At 35.3% G+C, this 27,585-nt stretch overlaps 1 protein-coding gene across 5 annotated transcripts in view; it reads left to right on the forward strand.

Annotated features, from left to right (window-relative positions):
- LOC105212012 (uncharacterized) overlaps window positions 1-27,585 on the forward strand; it is a 463,761-nt gene that overhangs the window by 403,090 nt on the left and 33,086 nt on the right. The window lies entirely within an intron of this gene.

Raw genomic sequence — 27,585 nt, forward strand, 5'->3', positions numbered from 1 at the left:
TGTCTGACTTGCCAAATCGAATTTAGTTTAAGCATTTTGATTTCATTGCCGTCTCATTCTCCCATGATTAAATATCGATAGCATTAACGTTTTTTTTGCTGTTGTTATTTTATTATGTATATGTATGTTTGTGTGTACGAGTATATGCCACTTTGATTTATCTGCTGGCGTTTATAACTGTCTGACATTTTTCTTTTATCAACTTCCTTGTCTTCTCTTATCGTGCGCAGATTTGCTGCGTTGAATTTTATAATGACAATCAGTGTCACATTTGTTGGCGATTTGTGCGAGTGATTGGGCAAATTTAGTTGATGGTGATTGGCTACGTCTTTTGTCTTGCTTTTGTGGTAATACCAAAGTTTTATTCAACACCAAATTCTGTGATTTTGGCAATTTAAGCTTCAAACTTTAAAAATAATGAATTTGTGTGGAATGTATTTGAGTTGTTGAAAATTGTAGTGTTTTATTGTTCTTTAGCACTACAAATAGTATAAGTTATTTATAAGATTTCGTTGTGTTATTTTGTGAATCGATTATGTTAGCACGTGTTTTCAAAATAGAAGATTTTGAAGGGGTAATAGATATTATGGGAAGCCTTCGCATGCCCCGGTCCTTTTATTGAACGTTGGTTGGAACAGGTTCTTTGTAATAGCGGTGCAGACCTCTTATCACTAAACTATGATGACAATTTTGCTTCTTTTTTGTTTGTTGTCTGAGAAAACTTCTGAATTTATTATTCTATGAATTTATACATATTATTGTAATTTTGAAGAGTATTGAATAAGTTTTTAGTTGTGAAAATTACAGTTTATGTAGCTGCTACAGCAGATCTCCCGAAACTCCTCTAAAAAAGGCGTTTAGGGTCAACGCTAAACTATAACTCTGATGTGGACAATCTGAAACGAAAAAAATCAAGAGGATTTCATTAAAGTAATGTATAATTTTGTAATTAAAATCGAAGAAATACGAAAAATATTTTTTTTTTTTAATTTTGACAAAATTGCGTCTTCAGCTCATAAATTCGGCATAAAGTTTAATAAAGTAACGAAAATCGTCATATATAGTATATGAGGGCTAAGGGAATTCCTGAACCTATTTCACTCATTTTCACGACAAGGTACAGGTACACTATATCCAATACTCTTCACTCACTTAATTTCGCTAATATCTCACATGACCCGATTTTAATAATTTTTGGAACAGAGACACACTATTAGAAGAAAACAATTTCCTCTGAATTACATTAAATTATCTGAGAGACCCATATTTTCGGTTAAAATTTACCTTTAGGCGCTGAGTTCAACATGTTCGATATCTGGGGCCTTGAAAAGTTATAGTCCGTTTTCGACAATTTTTTCACAAGTGAAGCCAGAGATGATATGCACTATTTGTGTTTTTCTGCTATCTTCATTGGTTTCTTATGTATACATTATAAAGTGAAGGAATCAGATGGAATTCACAATTGAGTTATAAAAAAAATAGTCGTGGTTGTGAACTGATGTTCCCCATTTTCTATCCGTGTTATCAGAGTGTCAAGAAAATATTATATACCGAATTTCATTGAAATCGGTGGAGTAGTTCCTGAGACATGGTTTTTCATCCATAAGTAGGCGATGCCACGCCCATTTTCCATTTTGTAAAAAAATCTGAGTGCAGCTTTCTTCTACTATTTCTTCTGTAAAATTTTGTGTTTGTGACATTTTTCGTTAGTGAGTTAACCCACTTTTAGTAATTTTCAACCTAACCTTTGTATGGGAGGTGGGCGTGGTTATTATCCGATTTCAACTATTTTCATGATGTGTGGTGGGATTCTTTTATAACTTCTTTAATGGCTTAATTATGACACTTTATGTGTTTTCGGTTTTCGCCATTTTGTGGTCGTGGCAATGGTCCGATTTTTTTTTCGAAAGCAACCTCCTCAAGGTAAGATATCTCAACTTTTACTCAAGTTATCCGTTGCACGGACAGACGGATGGAGAGTCAGACGGACAGACAGACGGACGGACAGACATCCGGATTTCAACTCTTCTCGTCATCCTGATCATTTTGATATACATAACCCTATATGTAACTCTTTTATTTATAGGTGATACAAACAACCGTTATGTGAACAAAACTTATACTCTCTTTAGTAACTTTGTTGAGAGAGTATAAAAAACTTCGATTAAGTATTAGAAAATATATGTAGTTCAGAAGCCTGTGCAAAACTTTGAGAATCATCGATTTAGCCATTTCCTCGAAATCTTTGTCACCGACTTTCAAAACACAGTTTTGAGAAAAAACAAGATTAAAGTCCAGCGTTCTACTTTCAAATGCTTTACGAAAATTAAATAAAAAACGTTTTTTGAACCTTCTAACTAGATGTAACCCCTTGGAATATATACACTTTTATTATACGGACCCTTAAAATAAAAGCTTGCAAAAAAGATGCTCAATTTGCTTAGTACAAATTATCTTAACTCCAGCGACTTCTGTCCGCTCAGCTGGCAAATGAAATCTAAATCCCTCACAGTTAACAAATCTAGATTTTTCACATAGTCTTAAAAAATTCTTGTTTAAATATAAATATAGGCTCAGTTTTTGTTCAGCATGCTTATTCAACATATTGTATTAAGGGGTTAGGTGGGTTACCAATTTTCAAAATTTGTAATTTTTTTTATTAAATCCAATAATATCAAATCAATCTGAGTAAGATTCTAGAAATTTTTCCTTTGGAAGTTCCACCTAACAGGACACTTCAATTAGAATATAAAACTTTAAAGGCTTTTCACTCAAAGCTCTTTGGAATAACATTATCTAGTTAATGGACATATATCTTTATTATAACTATTTATTTCAATCCAATATATGGTGAAAATTTTATCAAAATAGTACCTTTTTTTGGTTTAAATTATTTCAAAAATTTAAATTTCAATATTTTCGTTTTTCCTTCATTCAGTAACTAGATTTATCCAAGCACTATCGAAATATTTTTGGTTTATTGATTTTGGATGAACCACTGGTGGGTTATGATGTCCATGGTAAGAGTTTATTTTTGGACACGTCTTGGGAGATGAGGTACCAACCTACTAAGTTTTCGGAATTTTTAAATAGAAATTTTAGAAAATACTGTTTAAATATAAAAAAATTAAAAATAACCTTGTTTTCAGCCTCGGAATCCCACTTAAGCCGTTTTTAGACAGGAGCTAATTGAACAATTAACCGGCATCTGCTCGTTTAAAACTCTTATTAAGATTAAACAAAATCGACATTTATTTTTAGTTGAATTGTAATCGACTTGAAAATGAAATGAAAGACGTGCCATATAAGTCCTTTGTCTTCGATTTGCTGAACTTTTTGATAAAAAAACCACGGTAGATGTCGCTGCTAAAAATATTAATCAGCTGATGAAAAATACCAACTTCTAACGAAAAGCAAAAACACAATTGTATAACAGCTGATCGGTTATCGAGTAGCCGGCAGTGTGAAGGGCAAAAAAGAGTTTCTCAATAAAAATTTTGATTGATCCACTAATTTGGTTGTCTAAAAACGCTATTAACCCCTTAATGGCTAATGAATAGATTCAACCAAACCATTTAATTCCTAATTTAATTAATTTCAAATTACCCCTGTCCTAAGTTAAAGAGTCTAGTATGCATTTTTCTAATATCCTTTACTATTCTAATATATTCATTAAAGTAATGTAATGCGCCGAAAAACAAATTATCCCTTCAGCTGCAATAAACATTGATCTTTTGCTATTTATACACTTCATAAAGGCAAATTCTGAAGCTACAGCCACTTCCCATGCTACGCCGAACAGCTTGGCTGATGTTAAATTGCAAATTATTTTTATTACAGTTTTTCGCTAAAAAAGAAAATGTGAAAAATGTAAAAGACCTAATCCAGCGCCAACGCAATGCTGACCCTTATAAATTGTTGAGCGTAACTAAGAATTACAATATTATTGTTTTACAAATGATTTTAATGCCTGAGGGAAAAATGAGTTGATACCCACAACGGAATGGGACTGATGCAGCAGCAAAAAAAAAAAAAAAAACAAAAAAAATGCTGAAAATGAAATGCAAAAATACAATAAAATTTATGCGCATCAAAAGCGAGCGCTTATCATAGATAATACGTATTTATGCTGCGTGGATATCTAACTTGCCGCTTGCCAACTCAGTTTCACATTTCAAAATTTGTTTCTAATTCCACAATTTTCCATTTTGCAGCAGCAAACCCTTGTAACCATTACGAGCACGCGCCAAACACACTATCCAAAGCACATACAGTACAGTGAAGGAAGGGAGGGAGCGAGGAGCTTTCATAATAAAAAAGAATGTCTTAGATATGCATACAATTATGGCGAGAGTTTTTCAAGCGTTTTATTGCGTGAAATTTCACTTCATAAGCATAGATGCATACAATAACAATAACAATAACAACAACAATAACTGTGGCAACAAGTTGAAAGTAATATAAACTTTTTTATGCGCTTCGTTTAATATTAAGCGGAATTTTTTTTGCAACCCATAAGGGTTCCACTCTCTATATATTATATCTATGGAGAGTGTTGCCACATTTATGGTTTACAAGTGATTCGCTTTTGTTTTGTGGGTCGCTCGATTTAAGCGCATGATATTAATAACTTCTTTTCCTTGTAAATTTTTCTTTCTTCTTCTTCTGTTTCTTCAGTGGCATATACTTTAGCGTGGAAAACACTGAAAAGTCTTGTTAACAACTGATTGCCAGAGAAAAAACATAAAAAAATTTGCTCGTTGCCTGCTTAGCAACCAATTGAGGAGTGCCACAATAGCGCTACAATCTCGCCAAATTAAGCGCTTGTAATAAAGTCTAGTAGTGTAGATAAACCGCAATAAAGCGCCTTTGAAGTATTAATGTCATTATACTGCTGTTTGCGTATAAACAAAAAAATCAAAAAACGACTATAAATAAATCCTTTCGAAATATGAATTGCCAGCATGGCGGACAAAGCAACAAAAGTGCCGCGTAGTCGATGTTTTTGCTGTGTTGCGTTATGTGTGCAGGTATGCACGCGTTGAAATCTCATTTATTTTGTGCCTCATTACTTTGTGTATGAGTGGTTTGTTGTTGTTGCTGCAATTGCATATTCATATGTAGCATTTATTACCCAGTAAAGCATTTTGTGCAGATTTGTTAAAGTATCCATAAATCTGAAATCTAAAATCTAAAAAAAAACAAAGCTTTTTCCCCATAATCCAATAATGTTGGCTTTTGAACCCGGGATTTGAGAGTTTAATTCCAGAACTTTTCTTGTACAAGCATAACTTCAAACAAGAAATTAGTCTCAGGAATCCAGCTAGCACCAAAGAATTGTTATTTTCGAAGCAATCTTTAAAGTAAGGCACAATATGAAGCACCAAAGCTATTAACTCTCTATCGTAATTTTGGACCTACATATATACCAATTGGGCATGACTTTTAAACAACAGTGTATATACTCCTACTCCGTTAAAATAGGTGGAATACTGACCACTTGTAGAAGTAATCCATTTCTTTCTTTGTAATATCAAACTGAACCTTACCTGTTTCTTAAGTATACTTCCCCCACCCCCCCCTCCCCCTCCCCCCCCTCATTTTTGCTCAGATTTAGCTATTTTTTATATAAACAATTCGTAAATTGAATTTAATCTAGTGAACTTTATCGTGAACTTCATGTAAACGATATTCCCAATGAAAAAACTCACACATTTGTATTTTTCGTATCATGAATTTCACATGGGGAAAATTTCAAATACATATTCGAAACGTAGCATCCTTCAGAGTCTAGGGAGCTCTTCACCCACAGTAAAATTTCCATAATTTAATTGTTCCATTAAAAATTGTATTAGATGCTAGCTGCAGAAGTTGCCTCGAAGAAGACGAGGTGGAATCATCTCAACACTTCCTAATGGAATGCCCCACCTATGCGAGATAGGTACTAAAATTATTTGGATATAACCCGTTTCTATATTTATTTAAAGCGTAGACTCTCTGTTAGTGCTTCCTCACATTTGGCATAGATTGGATGAATATCCTCAATAATTTTAAAGAGCTACTTTTGTTGTTGTTGATGCTGTAGGGTTTGAAAGTTGGCTGCAAATAATTTTGTGAAATGCTGCCGATTTGACAGTTCTTAATCGGATTTAATTCTGGAACCATTTCGGTTACATAGACTCGACTAAAGCGGAAAATTTCCTCGTCTCATCACCTATTCTCACTAAATAAACATTTTCTGCTTAATCACAGAATTCCAGGAGGGGAAATACCATTTCGGTGCTATTGTTTATTTAATAAGTTCCAATTTCAAACAGTCTTTGAGATCATGTCATCGTAATGTGTACAATATCAAGGTTTTTTATCATCACCCAGTTATTTCTTGCAACAATCACTAGTGAACCTTGGTTATAAGCCTATAATATTTGCCGTCTCCTACTACTATATTATGATGCTCTAATTCTCCTTTCTCCCATAAATTTTCTCTCATACATGTAACGTGTACTTTCCTTACAATTATGTAGTAGTGGTTTCCCTGCTATCATTACACTTTTGATTTTAATTATTTTATCCAAAATCATGATATATTTATTTAAATTAATATGAAATTAAGTTAATCAAGTCACTGAAAAGCAAAGGATATAGGTTAAACCAAAAACTTTGACGCAGAAATGTCGAAGTACCCCCGAAAAGCCAGCCATTTAAGGCAACCGTACATTTTTCGACTACTTGAAGTGTTGGTGAATGTCCGCTGATGACAGATTTGGATCTGCTAAATAAACTATATGTAGATCTTTTGCGATTTTGGATCGATTTCTTACCACCTATGTTAGTTATTGAAAATATATTTGTAATCATCTAAAAAATAAGAATTAGATTCATAGAAAGTTCTATACAATATATCTAGGGGTGTTCCTTAGTGAGATAAAAATTAATACAAAAGTAAAACAGTTATCAAAAATATTTAAGGTAGATCGGATAGGACATTATTACCTTTATTAGAGACTATATACTCAAACCCGTTATTGCTATAAAAGGTGATCAACTTCAGCGACCCCTATCGTCTTAATCCTCAATGACAATAACAGTGACACGTTTTTTTTACAGTTCCGTTAGCTTTTGTCGCCTGGGTTAATGAGTACTTTACACAAATTGCAACAATTTATAACACATATAAAGCGCTCATTTTTACGCATTCTTTCATTATTTCATTTCACTTCGTTAATGTTTCGCTTTCCTCACTTTTCTCGCTGTTTTAACTGTTAAATTGCAAGAAGATCTTGACGTTCGCTATTTACTGTTTGTTTTATGTCAAGCGGCGTTTTTGATTTGTTCTTTTCGCTTTCATATTTTATTTCATTTGCGTGATTTCAATGTTGAATTGTGGTAACTGTCACATGAGACAATGCTCTGCATGCCACAAGACCACCAGCACCACAACCACCGCCACCACCACCCGACTCCAACAAGTCACTCAATGAAAGTGAAAGATAAATGCAAAAACAGCAGAAAAAACTGGGAATTTTTTTCCGAACACACACACACATGCACATGATACATGCCACTTGAGTTTCAGCTGCTGCTTCTTCTACTTCTTAGTTGTAATGGATGCCGCATGAACGGACGCTTGGTTAGGCCACACAAATAGTTGCTTTTGTTTATTATCCCTTTTGAGTGTGTATGTGTGTGTGTGTTTGTGTTTTTTTGTGCTTTATGCCGGGAATCATGGCTTCACCACCCATTTAACGAGCGTCACGTTTTAACTTTGATTTCATACTCAGGTTTCATTTGGACGTAGTCCCCATAGTCTTCACAACGCTTTGATAGAAAGCATGACACCTTCACCACCATGGCCACTCGAGCAGCTACATACAGCAACACACATACAAACAAATGCTGCTGCAATAAATCAGTGTGTGTTTTATGTGTCTTCGCTCTCCTTGCCTTGCATGTGGCTTTCGGGTTTTTTCCTTGGCTTCTTCTTCCTCTTCTTCACTCCATCATTACTGCTGCGCTGCTGCTGTCACGCATATCCAACACTTATCCCATCTAACCAACGTCGGTGTGTGGCTTTATATGTCTGTGCTTGTCACAGCGCTCCTATTACACACATCCTACACAGACAACGTAACTGTACTTTGAAGGGATTTGTATAATGCCGCATATCAGCGTTGAATTGTGGCTTTCGAAATTGTCCTTGCACAGTTAGCTGGAAATTGAGTTCGATGAGGTTGAGCGATTTGAAATGAAATTATCACAATGTGCGTTAAGCAGCATTTAAATAGAGAAATTTCGAATGCACTCTACTCTCTTCAAGCATGTGGCAGTTCAGTTTTTAAGTGCAAATGAGTATGATTTCGTTAATTGAAAATTTTGCAGTATTCTTTTATCTTTTTTGTTGTCCTTTGGTGTATTTTTGTCCTTACAAATGTAAACATTTTAACTGTTCACACATGGTCATCGATCAACTTTCTATTTTTCGATTTTCGTATTAGTTTCTCAAATAGATTTAGTTGGCAAATATTTCGAGAAGCTAAAATTACTGCACATGTGTTTGTGTTCAAGTTTGATTTAAGGAGTTAAGTGGGTTTCAGAGGCTAAAAACAAGGGTATTTCTAAAATTTTTTTAATGTATACAATCATCATTTAAACAACTCAGCTTATTGAAGATACATGTTTAAACAGTATTGTGTGAAATTTTTACTAAAAAATTCCGAAAACTCAGCCGTTGACCTCATCACCCATGACGTGTCTTGCGGTGGACATCACTGCTCATGATTGGTTTATCTAAAATCAATAAACCAAAACTATTTTGATAGTCTATGGTTAGTTCTAGTTAATGAACGAAAAAAACGGAAAATATTTAAATTTGAATTTTTGACAGAGTTTTAACTAAAAAACTCCCTTTTTTTGGGTTCAAACAAATATTTACAATAAAATATAAAAAAATCATCGTTCATTAACTAGATGATGTTATTTCAATGTGTGCAAAATATGAACAAAATCGCTTCATAATTTTTGGAGATATCATGTCTACCGACTTCAAAAATTGAGCTTTGAGATAAATGTGTTTACTGACGTGGCCTGATGGACGGAATTCCAAAGGGTATAGAATATTACTCGGATTGCTTTGATATTTGTACTCTCGCAACAAAGTTGCTATGTGAGTATAATAGTTTTGTTGACAGGAACTTCCTTATACCGTCTAAAAATGTAGGAAATCGGATGATAACCACGTTTACCTCCCTTATAAAGGTTATGTTGAAAACAACAAAAAATGCTTTATTTCAGTAAGGAAAAATACCAGAAACCTTAAATTTCATGGTAAAGATGGTACAAAAGGGCTGCACTCAAATTGCAATACATAGTTGGAAATGGGAGTGGCCCGCCCAAATCTCAGAAACTACTCGCAAAATTTCAATGAAATTCGGTTCCTAATAGTTTTCTGGCATCCCAATGATATGTTATGAAAATAGGTCAGATCGGTTTACAACCACGCCTACTTCCCATATCAGAACTTTGAAGTCGATCTGAATCGTTTTCTTTGCAATATATGAAGTAAGCACTAGTTAAGTTATCGGAACTGAACTGTGCATAAATACTGCATTTATAGAGTGGCATCGCCCTTATAAAATCGGACCATAAGTTTTCAAAACCTCACTTACATCGAACACGAGGATCTCACTGTTTCTAATGAGCATTTTACAGAAAATATTACAAAGTATCTCAGATATTTTAAAGAAAGTTAGAGGGAATATTTCCTCCCTTGACAATACAAACAATCGAGCCTGCCATCACTTAATAACTAACTTGATTTCCTGCTAAATGTAAACAATTAGCTTGATATCACATTTGTTACACATTCAGCTCGCGTGACTCTTAATTTAATCGCACTTGACCTTCTGAAAAAGGTCATAAGGTTAACAATAACAACTGAGCTCACTAGAAATCAAAATTTGGAGATAACGTGAAAGATTCGAAACTAAACCTGACCAACCCCTTCCATATAAATTACATCAATTCACTCGATTTTTCAAGAGTTTTTATGAAACTTTCAGCGTGGGTTTAACTTTAGTTTAGCCTCTTAAAATCGTTTTTAAGTAGCTCACCACTTTTGTTATACGTTGAAGAGTTGGTTTGAAGTTCCAAGCTTAGAAGGCTAATTGCTTGAATTAAAATGAAATTTTACATTAAATCTATATTAAGGAATTTTTAATAACTATATTCTGTTATTAATAGGTCCTTTTTGAACTTCGAATCCAAATAATTCGATTTTGGAGACTATCTTCGAAAAACGAAGAATACTCTTTTTTTTAATATTTCGGTAAAATTAGTTTGGTTCAATACCCAGCCGAGTGTTGTACTGTGTAATTGATGCTAACACAAAATTTTGGGCTTCCAGCGTTACTTAGCAAAAATTATTTCACTTTCAGCAAATTTGACCGTTTTACATATTATAACTATAAACCACTGCAAGATTGCATGTAGTATGGTAATAATATTTTTTTTCGCCCCCCACTCAAGGAAAAATTACAGGTCTCGACGTTTATAGCTAAATTAGTTGGATAAATAATTATAGTACCTGATTTAGTTTTCCGAAATAGTTTTATGGGCGTAGCAATGTCATAATTTCGCTATTTTGAAATCATAAAAGTAAAAATTCGGTAAAATGTGCAAGCTCGGATAAAAAAATTGGATAATAAAAACTTGTGGGTGTGAAATACTATATCAGATATACACCTTGAACAAACTATCGATAGCCCACTGAATCTAAAAATCACAATTAACATGAAGAACTATTTTCCAAATAATTCGATCATAAAAGGTTACAGAAAAGAAAAAGACTCGCCAATGAAATATCCATTGTCTACAGTTGGTTTATAAGATGGATAAGAGCCGACAACTGTTCATGAATAGTTGAACCCTTAAATGCATGAGTTCAGCCCCAAAATAGAGACTTTCGACCAATTCGTTGGGTCACTGTCAACTGAGTATAAACTTCTGAAAGCTGCGGTTGATTATACTCTCGCAACAAATGTTGCTAAAGAGAGTATTACAGTTTTGTTCACATAACGGTTGTTTGTAACACCCAAAACTAAACGAGTTAGATATAGGGTTATATATACCAAAGTGATCAGGGTGAAGAGTGGAGTTCAAATCCGAATGTCTGTCTGTCCGTCCGTCCGTCCGTCTGTGCAAGCTGTAACTTGAGTAAAAATTAAGATATCTTGATGAAACTTGGCACACTTATTTCTTGGCACCATAGGAAGGTTGCTTTCGAAAATGAGCAAAATCGGACCACTGCCACGTCCACAAAATGGCGAAAACCGAAAACGCATAAAGTGCCATAACTAAGTCATAAATAAAGATATGGAAATAAAGTTTGGTATGAAGGATCCTACTATTAAGGGGCATATTTGGATGTAATCTTTTTGGGGAAGTGGGCGTGGCCCCGCCCCCTACTAAGTTTTTTGTACATATCTCGCAAACAAAAAAAGCTATATAAACCAAACTTTTTGCAGTCGTTTCATTTAGCCACTTCCTAATACAGTTCAAAAATGAAAGAAATCGGATCATAACCACGCCCACCTCCCATACAAAAGTTAGGTTGAAAATTACTAAAAGTGGGTTAACTCACTAACGAAAAACGTCAGAAACACTAAATTTCACATAAGAAATGGCAGATGGAAGCTGCACTCAGATTTTTTTACAAAATGGAAAATGGGCGTGGCGTCGCCCACTTATGGGTCAAAAACCATATCTCAGGAACTACTCTACCGACTTCAATGAAACTTGGTTTGTAATAGTTTCCTTACATCCCAATGATATGTTGTGAAAATAGGCCAAATCGCTTCACAACCACGCCTACTTCCTATATACCAGAACTTTGAAGACAATCTGAATCGTTTACTTTACAATATATAAAGTAAGCACTAGTGAAGATATCGGTGCAGAACTTTGCACAAATACTATGTTTATAGTGTGGCAGCCCCATTCTAAAAATCGCCGAAATCGGACCATAGGTTTTTAAGGCCCCATATATCGTACACGAGGACCTCGGTGCTTCTAAAATAATATTATGGTTTCCAACTTTCAATGGACTTTATACAATATATATGACGAATATGTGGGTCATATTGTGTATTATATAATAAAAATAAAGTTAAATAAATAAATTGCGAGAGTATAAAATGTTCGGTTACACCCGAACTTAGCCCTTCCTTACTTGTTTTTAAATAATAGTTAGTATTTAAAATGGTTAAAGCTATTATATTGTCTAATATAGATAATCGAAGAAGCACTGAAAATATTAAAATATCTATATTATAAAGTGAAGGAAAAAGATAGAATTCAAAATTGAGTTATATGGGAAGTAGTCTTGGTTGACCGATTCCACCCATTTTCCACACGTCTCATCAGGGTGTCAATACCGAATTGAATATACCGAATTTCAGTGAAATCGGTCGAGTAATTCCTGAGGTATGGTTTTTGGGCTATAAGTGGGCGACGCCACGCTCATTTTCCTTTTTTTAAAATTAGGGAATTACGGATTTCTGAGCTTTTTTCATTATTTTCTAAGGCTGTTTTTCGAGGCTGATTTTTAGTATAGCTGCTCTGTACTCATATAAGAATACATTTTAACTACCAAAGTCACTTAATCTGTATGAAAATTGGAAATGTGTAAAACGATTCTACAAACAATACCCTGAAGGAAGGAAGATTATGCATAACTTGAAAGGAAAATCTTTCTTTTTAGTATACATATAATACGCACTCATATACATATGTATGTATATCCAAACCAGGGTACAGTTTATATACTGCATCGTGCGACAATAGCAGCAATATTCCGTTAAGGAAACCGGAATGAAAAAATATGAAAGGAACTCCCTGTCAAGTGAGTTTATGCACGCTGGACAGTTTTTTCATATTCGACATGCATATTTTACAAATCAGCATGAAAGGACAACGCAAACACCCACACACACAAACAGCTATACACCCGCTAGTGCTCGCTTAACGAATGACAGCTGCGTAAAACATCGCAACTAACGACATTGACAACAGTGACATTTCCCGCCACTTAAGCGTTCAGCAAAAACATTGCATTGCAACAACAACAATGACTACTTGACTATGCAGGACATAAAGTGTAGTAAACGCCAGAGCAGCGACAACAACAACCGGGTTAGCTTTGGAGGTGGCCAAGCGAGTGCGCTGACTTTCATGTCAAGTGGTTTGTAAGCATATGTAGAGAGAGGGTATGTGGGCGGATAGAGGATTGTTAGCATCTAAAGTGAGTCTGAAAAATATAGAAAAATGCTGCGAAGAATGTATGCGGTATAATAAATGATGCAACGTGATTTAGAAAGTAGGGGAAATGTAGTACAACCACGAAGGATATGCAACGGTTTTTAATATGTTTGCTCTCCATCGCTATTTCCTATTTTTATAGCTCATTATTGAGATGAGAAATTGCTTTGGAGAGTTCAAAATGTTACAGCGTACGACACTATCTTACAATAATAAGTGCGCTTGTCCCTGGAGATGCTTTGTGAGGACACTGAATTTGCATATAAAACTAAATCGCAATTGAAAAAAAAAATTAAGAGTGACTTCAAGATTATTTGATTATTTTAGATATATTTTTATTGTTAAAATTGGTTTTTGATACACTCATCATAAACTCGAGTTTCCAATAGTTTGACTGCATAATCGGGAAGTTTAGTTACCAAGATTAGTAGCTCCATTTGCTCATGTTGCAAAGGTATTGTTAAAACCTTAAAAATAGGTTCTAAGATGCTTTCTTCAAGTTTTGGATTTCCCAGGCGATATTCATAGGCTCCAAATACACACTCATTCGATAGGTTTCTGAGCTATTTAAAGTAAATCTTGCTTCACGTTCGTGGAAGTATATTGCTTTTCATTGGGGAGGTTTTTTATGTGATGGGTCCTAAACCGTACGCACAATCGCATAAGCGATGTTTGTTTTCTACCCAGAGGATACTTGGTCTAAGACCGGGAATCGCGAGCTGCTTGAGCCACATGTACAAGACGACATTGACACAGCGTCTACGCTGGGTAGGTCATGTTGTTCGAATGGACGAAAGCGCTCCAGCTTTGAAAGTGTTCGATGCAGTACCCTCCGGGGGACGTAGAGGAAGGGGAAGACCTCCACTCCGTTGGGAAGACCAGGTGGAGAAGGACCTGGTAGCACTTAGAATTTCCAATTGACGCCAAACTGCCAAAAGAGAAACGAATGGCGCGCTGTTGTAAACTTGGCTATAACCGTAAGCGTAAGCGGTTCCTACGCCAGTCAAGAAAAGAAGTGTATTGCTACATATCGTGTTTATAATAGATTACAGTGGATTGCAAGAGGTGTACACTAGAAACATGGACATCGCAATGGGGACGGGTTGGTTGTCCAATCACAGAACAATTGTGAGGTCCTTTTGGCACTTAGGGGAGCGTAAAAGGACTTTCGAGCTGTTTTCTCGCAGCAAGGTTCATCTCGGCGCAATCTTAGTTGTGCTTACTGGATACAGAATTACAGAATTGTTGGGAAGAAGACGAGACGAAATCATTGTCTGCTTTCTACAATATCCAGCTTTCGCCAGACTGAGATTAAAACACATTGGAAGGCACTCCTGGGATTAATATTAGCGGACTTATAAATTAAGTAATAGATTCCAAGCGCTTTGTCGAGTCGTAAGGTTTTTTATCCAATAGGAGTTCTTTGATTTTACAAGCTGTAACCGCTGTGAGTTCCTCTCTATGTTCAGAGATTTTCCACCTAATCTAACTTAATTCTGGGTTCCGACTACTAAATCAAATTCTATTCAATGCTAGTTCATCTTGTAAATTTTTTTATTTCTCAGCGAAACATACAAGCAAAAGTATTTTTTACATTCAAGGTAGCAGTTAGAAATAGAGATCAACTTTTCTCTGACTCATTTTTCATAATTCCTCAGTGAAGTGGTAGTACCCAACATAGTGTTAACTTAGACCTCTTAGACAGGACTTGTCATGCCATAGTGCTGTTCTGTTACCATAAATAATCTGTAAAGATGTTCTTAAAATTCCTTAACAAGAATCATAATATCACGGTTTAAGTGTGAGCTAAGGTATATTAGGATATCCAGATTAAAATATCGCGTGACCAATTACCTAAAAATGTGTAAATTCTAATATCCTTCCGTGCTGTGAATATCTACCTTCTTTTTTTATTTTTTGCATATGTCTAGTTTTGCCTAGCTACAATACAATATCATATCGTTAATTGTAATGCTAACGAAGTTTTATTAAGATATCAAGATTTCAATTCAAATTATCGCTTGACGAAATTGCCGAATGGACAGACGGATGGACATAGCGACTTAAATTTGAAATATAAACTATCCTATCTTTTAAGTTGGACCAAACAGCAGACGTCTGCAAAATTTCATATAAATAAAATTTCATTTACAATAAGAAAAAATCCTTCATTAACTAGATAATGTTATTTCAAATGAACAAACTTCTTCATAACTTTTCGAGATCTCGTGTCCACCGACTTGAAAAATTAAATTTTTGAGATAAACGTGTTTAAAGTCTTACGTTCAAACTGATGTGTCCTGATGGACCGAACTTCCAAAGAATCTATCTATCTCTTAGAATTTCCTCGTATCGCTGTGATATTTTTGAATAATCTTTGTACTATACAATCTAATATATAAAATTCTCGTGTCACGGTGTACGTTATTGAACACCTCTGAAACCGCTCGACCGATTTTCGTGAATCTTAGCGTGCATATCGGCTGGAGAATTGGACAACATTTATTTTTCATCCTCCTAAATGTTAAGGGTGGTTCACCCCTAAATTTTTTTAACTTTCCGCGAAGAAGAATTTTCTAAAATCGGGAAGTTATTGGTTGTTGAAGTTCAAACCGATCTGGCTAATTTTAGTCTTGAAATATTCGTGGAAGGCCAGAAAAAGATTAGAAAGTGAGTAAATATGGAAAAATTGCGAGGAAGATATCAATAAGAGAATTTTATTCGAGTTGACAAGAAAAGTATAAAAAGAGAAAACAAAAAAATAATATTTTGAAGGTTGTCATTGTTGCTTTGTTAAAATATTTTTGTTATTGTTCAATTGTATAAGGTTGTATCGATAGCCCAAAACAATTTGTAACAAATAAGAAAAGGCTAAGTTCGGGTCCAACCGAACATTTTACACTCTCGCAATTTATTGATGTAATTTTATTAAGATAACACACAATATGACCCATATATTCGGCATAAAGTCCAATAGAAAATCATCATATATATTATATGAGGGCTGATGTAATTCCAGAACCAATTTCACTCATTTTCACCACCAAGGTTAACGGGAATAGGGGAAACTTGGCACCTGTTAGTAGGCAAACATACGGCACTTGAAATTACTCCTAAATTCCAAATGAACGAAACACCAGTCGGATTTCAGACCAGATTTTCCAAATATTCAAGAAGTCACTGGAGGTACAGCACAGGACTTTAAAAGATCTTGATTGTCGATAAACGTTTTTGGTGGAGCCAGGATTCTGTTAACAAGTGATTTACGCCAGACTCTTCCAATTATTCCTGGATCAACTGTTACTGACGGGCTAATCGCATGCCTAAAGTCATTTAATTTGTGGCGACACATAAAGTATCGCCAATTAACAACTAACATATGAGTGTTCGATGGATCGATGGATTAATAGCATTTCCAACAGATTTCCGTCACTTCATTGACTTGAAAGAGAAGTTTTCCTGACATGAGACCTCAATGTGATAACCATAAATGACTGATTGAATGAACTATATTGGTGGTAAAAGAAAAAGATATCGATGATCTTAATGCGACAATTTAGAATTTCGGTCCAGGAGAGACGTAGTCAATTATCCCAAACTATTTAAAATTGCCTGTACTATCAGCACTGCGTAACATAAATCGACCTCGAGTAATCAATATCGTCACCGAAGCCTTGAAGATTGAAGATTGGACCAACTTAATTTAATATATACCTTGCCACAAAAATGTGTGGCCGGGTCTGCTAGTATGTATATAAGCAAAAATATCAAATTTTGAAATTTCCTAATAAGAAATACCTGTATCAGCGATGTAATAACAACACTGCTGGCAACTCCGAAACGAATTGTAAAATGTATTTAGAATGTTATATGTTATTATTAGACCTGTTAGCTTTAGTATTTCATTAGTTTCTCTGACTACATTATTGAAATAATTCTTATATTGTAGAATATTTGAGCTTAACGGCCGTTCTTAGTATCATCAATTGTTGGAAATCTAAATATTTTTCAACTCCTCTATTCCGGGCGGAATTCAGTTCAAATAAACAAATGACTCCCCCTATGCATGTATTTAGAATACATAAATTCGAGCATTCTGGTATTTTCCAATGCTGTTGTTTAAATATATTTGGAATGCATTCGCACGCTTTGCAATGTGTAGTAAATCGAACGGATTTTGCATAGCTCACATTGATTTCGAGTTTAAAATAAAAATCGGAAAAAGTGTTTGTAACAGCAAGTGCACCCGCCTTAATCCAAGTAATGCAAGGGAAGTGCGCATGCATTTTTATTTGCTCCAGTTGAACAGTTATGTTGAACAGTTTGTAAATATTTAAAAAGGAAAATTTCGCAAATAACAACTGGTTGCACAGCTGCATAAATAGAAAATATTATTGTGTAGTTCAATAGAGGGGTATATACCTACGCAAGTAAAAATGAGAATAGAAGTTGTTTGTTGTACATTTAAATTTTCATGAAGAGTGAATGTAACAAAAATTCTCAAAATGCGTCTAAAATCAAAAACATTTTCAAACAAAAGAATATGCCCCTCAGTATTTTTTCTTCCCGCCAACCACACCTTAGCAAATTTTCGCGACACAGCTTTCTTGCTCTTGCACCAAACTTCCAGTAAGAATTTTTCTTTCATTTTCATATTTGATAATGCACTGAAACTCTGCTCAACTAACTTGTGTCAACTGCAATAAAATTCAGCTGCACGTTGAAGAAACTCTTGAAGTAACCATGTAGTATCTAACACGTGTGTGTCTTCCACATTGAGTGTATGAGTAAGAGTAAATATGAAAGCAAGTTGTTAAGCACATATTTTCCACGTAAAAGTTAGCTTCGTAAAATACTTATGTGCCTTTGCCTTTGTAATGCATGTGCTTAAACAAATTACAATTACTCATCGTTGCTTAGTGGAGAGATGCTCGAGCAGGAACTTTGTACACATTTTGCACCGCAACATCTAAAATGCAGATGAAATTTACCAACACTTCCCCCTCACTCACCGCGTAGCGCATATTGCTTGCGTTTGTTTACTTTTACTTCATGTTAATTTTACTTTTCTTTTGCCGCCCCCTAAGTTTTACTACGCCTTGGCTCGTCTAACCAGGTTACGTATACGCACTGTGCTCCGCATAAATCTGCTTTGTTTCCACTCAAATATTCATAAGTGCTTGTTGCGTTGCACACATTTAAAATTGTTACTTATGACAACTATTATTATTACATTTTTTATTTACGCATTCTCATTTTGCGTGGTGTGTTAGTTAAATTCAAATTTAGTGAATATGTGGATTGTGTTGAAATCGCCTTGTGCTAGTGTTCCCAAAAACATGTGAAATTTTTGAACAGGGCACAGAGTAATTCCTGTTTAGGGAAATGAATTTGTAGGCTCATTGCTGGAGTTAGTCATTGTAAAGGGTGTTTGAATTATGCTCTACTTTTTGTGTTTAATGCTAGTATTTAGTTATAAAAATGAAATTTGTAAATGGTATGTGCTTAACATTTTTTTTTTTGACCAAACTCAAATACAGTCTTTATAACAAATATTTTTTTGAGTTATAAAACGAGTACTATTATTATAAGAGAGTATAATAGTTTTGTTTACATAACGGTTGTTCGTAACACCCCAAACTAAATGAGTTAGATATAGGGTTATATATACCAAAGTGATCAGGCTGAAGAGTGGAGTTCCAATCCGGATGCCTGTCTGTCCGTCCGTCCGTCCGTCTGTGTAAGCTGTAACTTGAGTAAAAACTAAGATATCTTGGTGATACTTGGTACATGTGTTTCTTGGGGGCAAAATCGGACCACTTCCACGCCCAAAGCCATGGAAGTATAATTTGGTACAAAGGGTCGCCCTATGAAGGGGCATATTTGGATGTAAATTGTTTGGAGAAGAGGGCGTGGCCCCGCCCCTACTAAGTTTTTTGTATATATCTACTAAGCTATATCAACCAAACTTTCTATAGTCGTTTCTTTTAACTGCCACCTACTATCCAAAAATGGAGGAAATCGGATTATTACCACGCCCTTCTCCCATACAAAGGTTATGTTGAAAACTACTAAAAATGCTTTAATTCAGTAAGGGAAAACACTAGATACCTTAAATTTCATTATAAAGAGGGTACGGAAGAGCTGCACTCAAATTGGTATACCAAATTTTAAATAGGCGTAGCACCGCCCACTTATGGGTCAAAAACCATCTCTCCGAAACTACTCGACTCGATTATCAATGAAATTCGATTCGTAATATTTCCCTGGCATTCCAATGATATGGTGTAAGAATAGGTCAAATCAGTGCACAATCACGCCTACTTCCCATATATCAGAACTTTGAAGTTGATCTGGCTCGTTCACTTTACATGATATAAACTAGGCACTAATAAAGTATCGGAACAGAATTTTGCATAAATACTGCATTTATAGTGTGACTTCGATCTTCTAAAAATCGTCGAAATGGACCATAAGTTGGACCATAATTCAAGGTCCCATATATCGAACATGAGGACCTCAGTGCTTCTAATGTTTTTTTTTACCGAAAATAGAGATAAGTCTCTCTCGAAGAAATTCAGAGGGAATATCTTACTTTTAATAATATGCCTCCGCGCCTAAAATACGAGAAATCGAGTCATAACTTCACCTAACTCCCATATACCTAATATTAGGGTTTCCAACTTTCAACCATATATATGCCGAATATGTGAGTCAAATTGTGTGTTAAATAAATAAATTGCGGAATATACCGCATATGAGTAAGCAAAAGCCAATGCTACTCATCACTCACCACTCACTTTTCCCATAGTCCTGGTGCAGCGGTATGAAGTCAGCGTTAGATACAAATGTGTTGGTAGGGAACATTTGTTGTGAATGAGCCTTAATTTGTTTCTGTTTGGCTAGCATGTCATCTGTGAAATATATTCAATAACATTACGGTCATTGAACAAGCTACATCATATTTTTGATTGTGTTGAAAAATGTCAAACTTTATACCGGAAAGTGATGATTTGCGGATAGCATTCATTTGAATCCACATGAAGAAAAGTGCTGCAGAGACACATCGAATGCTTGTCGAGGCATATGGTGATCATGCTCTATCAAAAGCAACATACAAAAGATGGTTTCAACGGTTAAGAGATAATTAATTTTGATGTGAGTAATGAGAAACGTGGAGGGCCACTAAAAAAGCGTGTGGTATATCATGAGCTGATATAACCTAGTGAAACTGTTAATAAATATCTACTTATCGCTACAGACAACAAATGATCAATTTGAAATAAAACCAGAAGACACTGCAAAGTAATTTTGTATCACGACATTGCATCTGCGCGCAAAGCAAACTCGGTTAAGGATTTAGTCAAAGGGAGCTGTTACCTCAGATTCACCAGACTTAAGCTTCCGAATGCCATTTGTTTTAATCGATGGGACACGCATTGGCTGAGAAGCACTTTGATTCTTACGCAAAAGTCGAAAATTGGGTGTCTGAGTGATTGGTCTCAAAAGACGAACATTTCTATTCGCATGGTATCCGGAAATTGTCAGAAAATGGTCAAAATGTGTAAAAAGTAATACTCAATACTTTGAATACTACTTTCACATTCAAAATTAGTATTTCATTTTCACAAAAAACGTTGAAATCGATGTCTTCCTCTCAAAGTATAATGCTCCACATATCAGTTATCTCCAAACACCCAAAATACTATGTATTTAAAAGTTATCGATATTTTGTTGCTGTATAGTTAGTGAATTTTTCGGCACAACCAATATTTGCAACACATATTTTATCGCCACATGCAAACTGGTTGCCTTTGTCAATTTGGTTAGAATTACTTTTGTTATCTCTTTCTCCACCTATCCTGTTCACGATTTTTAACATATGCAGAAATCGAGACCCTTTAACTCTAATAAATTTGGTTATACACGTACCTCTATGTATGCATATAAATATGTAGCTTGTTACCTGCAACTAAAGAACTTTTATCCGTTAGTTGTTGACAACAAACAACTGAATATGGAATCCACCTGCTGCTATATTCACCGTTATAAATATACAAAATGTGGTTGCAATTTGGTACAACTTACCATATATAGATGAACGTCATGCTGATCTCATGTCACTGAGAACTGAAACTCTCTAGTGCGACACACACAAACACAGGAATATCCACCTTTTGTCATACAAATTTCATAGAATTTCGCATATAGTTGACTTGCCATGTTCTCACTGGTCGCTTTGGTTACAACAATGCACCTTTTTGTTGTACTCTTTGTAGCTAAACCGCATAATTGTTGTTGCTTGCCACTAGTACCGGTATATTTGCATTGCAATTGCTTGTAGTGGAGCGCCAGAAATTACTTATTACCTGTGGTACTTTTCGTGCAAAGCACAGCAGCAAATAATAGCAACAATTTCATGCTGCCAAGCTGCTTCACACACGCACTTACATTCACACCCACAAAGCTTTTGAGTGAACTATTGTCGCGCAACATTCTCAAGGCGTCTCGTCGGCATTTGACATCATTCTGCAACAATCATCACTGTTGCGCTAGTTATATTTCCACCGCTGCGGTTGCTTCTGCGTCTTCTTCATAACCAGCCATGCATATATAGTTGGTTGGCTACATGTATGTGTGTGTGTTTGTTGGTTGTCTGCTGCGCCGCGTAACTTTCTTTAACAATTTGCAACTTTCTTGTGTAACAACAGCAATGTTGGCATAAATTCAACTTGTGCTCTTCGTCTTCTTCTTCTTTCTATTGCTTGTAAACACAGTACACAAGCTGGTAGCTATCTCCTATCTCTCTAACTCACCAGTCTTGTTTGTGTTTCTGTGCACGCGACATGACTTACTCAAGTTGCACTTGCTCCACTTCTTGTATCCACTTTTCCATTTAAAGTCCATGACAAGTGCATTAAATTTAAATTTTCATGTAAAACCGTGTGCCCTTACAACAATCACAACAATTGTAGGAAAGGAATGCTTAAAGGGATTTATTAGTACACGTGCGCCGCTTGAAATCAAAATCAAAATTAAGCAGAAGATTTGGTAGACACATAATAATATAATTTAACTTAGCTTCGGTGGGGTTATATAAAGGCTATAAAGTTAATTAAAATTCAGATAATTTTTTTGTTTGAATATAGACCTTGTAATGGGGTCTATTCTAACAGATAGCTTTAGTAATCTGTATCTCGCGTGGTATGTGAAATCGAGATAACGTCAATATCCTCATGAAGCGAATTTCTAACCGCGAATCGCTGCTTTCTGAAGCAGATGGTTACTAGTGATGAAATATGAGTCACTTCCGACTCTTGGGATGGAATCATCACTAAATGCTACTAACCTACATTCGAAATCTTAATTCTCATCAGTATTGTCAACAATACTGCCGATCATCTTTGGCCAATAGGAGAGTAGTTGACTCATTAGTCACCCGCCAGAAGCTGCGGGAGCTTGGTCGGAAAATTCATTTGTATCCACCCTCTAGTTCTGGTACTATGTGAATATGACCTGTCCTTGCCTGTGGCGAATGCTTTTAATGGTGTACATTTTTTTATGTGCTCGGATTCCGAAGAACCGGACAAATAAACTTTCTTAGCTGCTTTTTATCCACCACAATTTGTTATCTGAATCGCATGGTTCGAAATAGTTATATCTGAAAGGGGCAAATCTATACTAGGAAGATTTTATGGGATCATATATAGAAGTTGATTTGACCTTTTCAAGATGTCCACCATATTGGTTTTATGGGATTATATTCCCCTGATCTTATGGTGTTAAATGGACCTCGGATTCGGATTCAGTGACCTCAAAAACATATGATCCCTATAGTAAGACCCCCAGGTCATAACATACTCGTACTCACATATCAGAAAACGCGTACTTTTTGTTTAAAATGCAATTACATTCCGAAGGGTGAATGAATGATATTCGAAATTAATATCAATGAACGTGTGGACATGTGTAGGTACAGGCATGCATACGCGTAAACATGCAATAAAAATTATATAAAATATATATATATATTATACACACATACATATAGCGAATGCGTGTGACAGCGCGACATTGGTGAGAGCAATAAAAGTTGCAATAAAACAAGAGCAAACGTGCAGATGCGACGATGACATTTAATATCCGTGAACCAGCAAAATGCTTGCGGTGACACATATGACGACACTTATTTCGACAGATAATAGTTATGAAATGGACAGTGTTGTTTAAAAATACCTCTTATTGGTTTCTTGAAATTTATGAAAACTTCCTTTATTAATTTTTTCTGTACTATTGGAACAACAAAATCTTTTCCTTTTAATGTGCAACTTGTGGTGTATAAAGGATAATTTAACTCCTTTTCGTAGAAGGATCAAAGTGAGGCTGTGCTGTATCTAGGTAAAGGTGGATAGCACAGTCATAAACCCTATACTCTTGTTATCATCATTTTCTTCATACCGGGTAGTAGGACCTTTACTATAGAACAAGGGAACAATACAAATTATGGTTGGTTTTGATTGTCCTCCAGTGGCGCAATACGAAGGCAAAAAAATCTTTCGTGCCCGCTATTATGTCTACTGCTCAAATATTATATAAACACGTAGGTGTGCATCATTTGTGTTCAATTCTTTCATAAATGTTTAAAAGGTTTAAAATTCTACCAGCTTTCAGAGCATTTATCTTAAGGGGCTATACCAGTGTAACCCTTTTCATGGGGATTTTAGTGATTTTTGTTTTTAAAGAGAGTACTCGATCAAATGTTTTGAAGTTTTCTGGACATAGCTGTATATTTTAAGATTTTTTTTACAAAAATATAGAAAAATAACGAAGTTATATGCTGTCTTCGCAGGTGCCAAAAAAGTTCCCCAACTGCTCACATGATTCGGGCCGAATGAGTAGCTGAAACAAAACAATTCAAAAAGATTATTAAAGTTGAAAGTATTTCCTATACAATGACCTACAATTTTTGAAAAGTATCAAAAATTAAAAATTCGTGTTTTTAGGTAAAAGGATTGTAGTTTTTTAATGCTAAATTGACAATCAACAAATCAAAAAGAAAGGACATTGCATAGCAAATATATTCAAGAATACTCAGTTTAAATTTACCGATCGGTCAATTCTTCATTGAGTTATGATGTCAGCAATTTTGAGAAATGTCGTTTCGAGAAAAAAGCGTTCAAAGTATAGTCGAAACTTATACCGGTCACTCTTTAGAACGCTTCCAAAAGCTATTCAAGATACGATCTTACCGCTTTCACATGATATTTTTCTAATGTATAGAGTTTCACAGGTTAAAAACAAGATTAATTTTTTTTTTTTTTAACTTATAAATTCATATATTTAATTTTAATAATTTAACGTATCAAAGATACATATTTAAATTGTATTTTGTAAAATTTTTATTGGCAAATTCCGAAAATTCAGTCATTGGCACCTCATCTCCCCTGACGTGTCGTAAAAAGAAGGTCTTTCCGTGAACGTAATAACTATAGGAGAGAAGTTGAAGTGAGAAGAAGAAATTAATAATAAAAGGTCTATCTCTTAGAATTTAACCCGGATTGATTTGATATTTGTTGAAAATATTTTAAACATATTGTATGTATATGATTGGCGTTGCAACCGTTTAGGCGGTTATAGCCGATAATCGACGATAGTGCGCCACTTCCCTCTCTCCTTCGCAGTTCGGCCTCGGAGCGTACGCACGTCTAAAACACTGGAGACATGTCTTCCGTCTATCACAACATGATCGATTTGGTTACGCGTTTTTCGATCAGGAGACAGCCATGTTGCTTGGTGAATTTTCTTGTGCTGGAATCAGGTACTACAGACGACCATAATATTCAAACATATTGTACTGTTTATTAATACACATTTTCTTTAAAATCGGAGTTTTTAAAACCCACCCCTTTTTGAAGTTATTGTAATGCGGTTATGCGGTATATTTCAAGCGGAGGTGTTTGCAATTGGAAAAGCCTCTGAGCTATCCTTAAATGCACAACAAGGCTAATCTAGAATCAACATATACGTAGACAGTCAGGCGGCAATCAAGGCAATATCCTCTTTCTGCGTATCGGCCAAAAGCGTCTTTGGTAGCAGGGCAGCAGTGGAGGATGTTGCCAGAAATAAGCGACTCCAATTCTAATGGGTGCCATGCCACAGTGACATCGAGCGTAACGAGGTAGTGGACGAAATTACCAAGAGAGACGTAAAACGGTCATCTAAAAGCGTGATCGACATAGGTAAACCCATGCACTGTATATATGATGATCAATGCAGGTATTGTTAAGAAAGTTCAAAGCACGCGATGCAAAACCGCTGAAGTTATGTGTAAAACGGTAGATCAGAAATACACGAAGTTCTTACTGACGCTCGATGGAAGAAAATGTAGGAACATGGTCAGCATACTCACTGGTCACAGTCTTGTGTGGCGCACACCTAAAAGATGGGGCTGACAGAAAGCGAAGAATTCAGAAAATGTAAAGAGTAAATGTACCAGAGCAACAATGGAACATCTCTTGAGTGCTTGTCCTGCAGTGCCAAGGCAACGGCTTCAGTTCTTTGGGGCTTCACAGTATTGAAAACCACATCAGCTTTTGAAGGCATCCTAAAGGATGAGTACTTCACATTGACTACGTGACGGCATTCCATCAGGTATCACAAATGGCCAAAATAGGTCTATGTGTGGCTCATTGCATGCTAGATTAACCTTACCTATATATGAAACTAAATTGGCATATCTGTTTGGCATTTCGTACCTTTATCTTATATCTTAAATATCTTAAAAACTACTATTACATTAAATGTTATTCAAAATATTGGCCGTCGCTAGCTACTACTTTTGACCATCCTTCTGGAGGCTTGCGTATTCCGTGCAAATGTCAGCTCAAAAAGTGACATTTTGACAGTTGAGAATAAGTTTGGGATGCAAACAGATCTCTACAAATATTTTGTTGAGTTAATGTTGTCAAAAATGTCCAAGATCGATATAAAAAGATTTAATCGATTTAATCGACCAGTGCTTGACCCTAGAGACTTCTATTGGAAAACGGCGGAAGCTAAGTTGTAGACCTAATACCATATTCCATATCTAAAGTTTCGAGTTATTCTTCTGCTGCTATAAACGAGAGGAATTTTAAAGGAGTCACTCAAAAGTGAAGTCTATAGTAAATAGCAACGGCTGAATATAATACGTTGATTTGTGTTCACGATCTAAAGAAATATAGAATAATGCCGGATTTACATTTGTTTTCTAATAGTTATTTAAGCACACTTGTATTTTTAGCTTTTCATCTCGGAGAGCATTTTTAAATGCTTAAAATTTATAAGTACCAACAAATTCATCAAGATTGTCCTCTCATGAAGATTTGGCGACTTATTTTTCTATCTATGGACTTACTTATGGTGATGCTTTGGTTATAGCACAGTTTTGGAGTTAAAGCACACTTATTTTAGTAAACTTATATATTAAATATACATTCCCATTTTCAGTTTGCTTTTCAAAATCCTTCAAACCTAAAAATCTAAAAAATTAGCTAAAATCCTATCTTATTGTGAGGAAATATATTTCTATATTTACATATAGACTTCTTTAATAACCAGTCAATATTTGATTTTGGTTTTCAATGCTACTGTCAACAGCTTTTAGTATTGATTGAATATATATAAAATATATGTATGTTCACACATATTATTTCATAAAAATAAAGTTTTGCGCATTCCAATAACACTCAATAAAAATGAATTAAAAATGTTGCTGCAGCTATGCCCGATCGCTATTAACTATGCGCTGCAATGCGTAAACAGTAAATTCACTTGCACTACACTCCACATCTCTTATATAGTATATGTACATACAAACACTCTCGTTTTGTGTGCCATAAATAAGCGAACGTTTAAGCTTTGCCATAAAAATCATTTTGTGCTACACTGCGTATGAGTGCTTTTTTATTTACGAGTGTGCGCGCGAATATTTATTTCTGTATATATACGTGTATGTGTGTGTGTGTGTTGGTGTTTGTGTATAAAATTTACGCGACGTTCATTTGTGCGTCACTGCCTCGCTTATATAAGTTATTGCATTTCCTGCGCGTTTGTTTATCACTTTTAATTATTTACAATGGTACAGGCTGAGGTGGAGAGGTGGGAGGAAGTGCCAGCGGTTAGCGGCGACGACAATAAACAACTGCCCGCTCGTTCGTTCGCTCGCATACAATGATGCTTTATTGAAAATTGAACATTTGCGTGGCTTTGAAATTTCTCCACAATTCTCGA

Source organism: Zeugodacus cucurbitae, chromosome 5, assembly GCF_028554725.1.
Source record: "Zeugodacus cucurbitae isolate PBARC_wt_2022May chromosome 5, idZeuCucr1.2, whole genome shotgun sequence".
Lineage (NCBI taxonomy): Eukaryota > Metazoa > Arthropoda > Insecta > Diptera > Tephritidae > Zeugodacus > Zeugodacus cucurbitae.